General features: G+C 36.8%; 1 long non-coding RNA gene across 1 annotated transcript; it reads left to right on the top strand.

Moving 5' to 3' along the window:
• The first annotated feature begins 293 nt into the window (after positions 1-293).
• On the top strand, positions 294-1032 carry LOC131048830 (uncharacterized). Its single transcript, XR_009106528.1, has 3 exons — positions 294-394; positions 588-675; positions 799-1032. It is a non-coding gene; the product is annotated as an uncharacterized LOC131048830 (long non-coding RNA).
• Positions 1033-3587: the final 2555 nt, after the last annotated feature.

The raw sequence follows: 3587 nt of genomic DNA, 5'->3' as shown, positions 1-3587 counted from the left end.
ATTATAATAATATTATTGGACTCTTTTACTATTAAATTTTACAAGTCATCAAAGAAAATTGACAAAATCACTATATAGATTTTGCATATTATTTTAAGTTTAATTTGCTTGCATGGAATTTCAGTTCCTGATTTATAAAACTACTCTGCCAAAATTTGGCAGGAACTTCGTTGCAATGCAGCTCTTGTTGTAGATGGGTCGTGATCTAAATTGAGTTATTCATATTGATTATAAGAAATTTTATATTCATTTTACTACTACATGTGTTAATCTTACACCAATTTGTTTTTGGTAGTGGGGAGTGCAATATCTCATACGTATATCATGCTCTTTGATAGAGACAAGATAGCTTTGCTAAGATTTTCAAAGCAAGCACTCTGAAACATTGGTTCTGGTGAGTAGAATTCATGGCAAAATATTTTCTCATTTGTAATTTAAATTTGCAGGTACTTCAAGGAAGCCAGTGATGAGGAACAAAATCTTGTAGAAATGTTAATGAAATATCAGGATTGTATGAGATCAAGGTCTTTTGTTTGTGTTCCTTGTCTGTTATGTGACATGTTTGTTGTTGCTCTTGTATGTGATAGAAATGAGAGGCGAAAAAAGGTATGTTGCAATCCATTTTGACGCATATCATGGAGTTTGACCAAGCCTATAAAGGAGATGCCCTCTATGGTGAGTTTTATATACAAAACAATCTTATATTTAATTGTTGTAATATTGGAACATTTATTTAATGTACATTACTATTTTCTATGTTTGTTGATTAGATTTTTGTGTTTTGATTTTTTATAACAGCCATGGAGCTGGCCTTATCTCTAGAGAAGCTCACCAACAAGAAGCCTCTTAACTTTCACAGTGTAAATAGTCTTTTATTTTCTAATCTTTAAAATTTGTTGGGTATACAGATATTCCTTTGCTATATTATTGGGACCGTGTCTTTAATGGTGGGTTTGATTTGTTACAAGCAGGTTTCTCAGGAAACTAATGATAGTTAGATTACATATTACATTGAGGGTAGTTTCCTCACAAAGCAGGTTATAACCTATTCTTATTTCTACTTGAACATTTAGCTGCAAAGTTTCTTCAAAATATATAATAATCTGGAGGGATTTCCATTTTATAAGATTAATAAAACATATATATTTTGGCAAATTTATTGCTAATAGTTGAAGTGATCTCATTCAGGTGGAAGGAATAAGCAGGTTTCATAATATGTTTCCCAATTGAGAAGGATAAGCAAAGGACAAAGTATGCCTAGGATAAATCCAGTTTCTTATTTTGGGAAAAGTTTTACTACAATGAATAGGATCTGATAAACCTAAAGTTCAATTTACACCGAAATAGCATTTTAAAATTGAACTCAACTTTTTTGATGTAGTTGTATGGCATTTTGATATCAAGTGCTTCTCAATGGAAACGATGTTGCTGATACAGGAGGAGTTGTAGTTGCTTGATCTGTTTGTTCATATATCTCTTACATTTTTAGAAAGTTGCCTTTGATCCATTAATTAACATCTTTGAATGAACGCAACTACATCTATATCTTAACCTTAACATGTATCTTATTAGTTAGAAAGCTTTGTTTTGACCTCCATCCCTGGATTAGACGTAATACTATTTCAATTTCATATGTGCATTGATTTTACATTATATTCATATAATTGTTTTGTATTACATTCTATTGGAAAATGAACTCTAGTGATATGTTGTAGATAACATCTAGAGTAAACTAACACCGATTTCAAATTTACTGCAATATTGCAGTCATATTACTGAGCCATTCTAATTCAGTTTAGGTACAATACACTCATATCTATTGTAAAGCGGAAAAATCGAACCCTAGTTGTTCTCCCCTCCCCAACTCCAAGGAGAGAAAAGGGAGAGTCACTAGGGTTGATGGTTTTCACTTAGGAGAGACTTTACATTCAAAAGAGGGGTTGAAACCCACAAGATCCATTCCCACGCAATGCAAGATTGGATTCTATATGAGTTTCAAGGGTTATGACATCAAGGATACCCTCTTTTGTAAAGAATGTAGATAGAAAGATTGAACTAGGAATGCATGTAAAGTAGGAAAGATTCGCTTATAAACAGAGATAGGGATATGGGATGAAGCTGCGGACCTAGAATTAGCAGTAAAATGTCGAGATGGTGCTGTTCTGCAAATTTGAGCGAAAGTTGACGGGACGATGGCGCCCGGCGTGCACACGGTCCTCCGAAAAATCCGCGAAACGAAGGGGGATCTGTTCGTCTCTGCACAAAGATTCCAGATCTTCAATTACAGCCGCGTACCTGCAACCTACACACAGAAAAGAGAGGACGATTGGGGGGTTAGGGATGAGGGGTTTGCCTTTAGGTCAAACCCCGGTTTTGGAATTAACCAAGAAATGAGAATGTTGTAAATGTAAATGTTTGTAATGTAAACAAGTACTGATACCTTGTTGTAAGAATGTTTGTATTCTTACATGCGAAGGTGTAATGTATGTAGTATGTTGTATGTTGTATGTGATCTCCTCTTCAATGGTTGAATCCTTGTCTTGAATGCAACACCTAGCCTTGAATGGAGACTTAGAATGCTCAATTGCTTGAAGGAATGCTTGAATGCTTGAATTCTTGAATGTTTGAATATCGCTTTCGCCTTTTGTTCTTGCTTATTTCCTTTTTTCGACCTCCTCAAATGGGAGAGGAAATGTAGTTTATATACTTGTCAATTAGGGCTGATAGACTGATTTTCCTGACCTTAGGCCGACCAGGAAACATTATTTTCCAATTTGCAAACTTAAAGACCCGAAGCCCCATAAGAGACCGGGCCCAAAATAGGGCCAGGGACCAGGGCGCTGGGCGCCATGGTCCCACCTCCAGGGACAGCAGGGTGCAAGGAGGATCAGGCCAGGGTGCTGAAAAATGCAGTTTTTGATGTCATGAACAAGTTTCGGGGTCTCCATTCAGGTTCCATGTTGCGCCGCCATCGTGAAGACCCAAATGCAGTCAAAATTGCAAGTGTCGCAATTTTAGGACGCTACATTTAGCCCCCACTTTAGCGGGAGTATAAGCGTACACTCATACTTCCGGTAAAGTACAAGGAAACAACATTGAAAAACTTTCACCACGTCAAGGAGGCAAGATACACTAAGCCCCCAGTGGACTAAGGATCTTATGACTTCGATTGACAAAGTAAAAGGGAAGATCACGAGGGAGAACCATGACTGTCAGTAGTAAGGTTCCCTCACTATGAGTCATGCAAGAAAGATATCAAAAATTTTCAAGGCAAAGCTAAATTTGTCAAGAAATTTTCAATTATCTTGAAAAGATATGGACAGGATGTATGCCCCCCTACGTTAAAGCGATCGCACACGCCTCACCGGGGGTGATTGCTTTAAGGTAGTGATACATATAAGAAATGAGAAAGGAGCACGTTATCACAAGGATTTAGCCCCCAAGTGTGAGATAAGCCCAAGGATAATAGACACAAAACACAAAGCACAAGGTGACTTCGCTTTCCTCGGGGTCAGTATGTTGTATGATAATTCATGTATATCATATGTATGTATGCATAATTGTTCTTCATTCCCCAATCAAGGAAG

Source organism: Cryptomeria japonica, chromosome 1 (assembly GCF_030272615.1).
Source record: "Cryptomeria japonica chromosome 1, Sugi_1.0, whole genome shotgun sequence".
Classification (NCBI taxonomy): Eukaryota; Viridiplantae; Streptophyta; class Pinopsida; order Cupressales; family Cupressaceae; genus Cryptomeria; species Cryptomeria japonica.
This window is presented reverse-complemented; position numbering and strand designations above follow the sequence as displayed.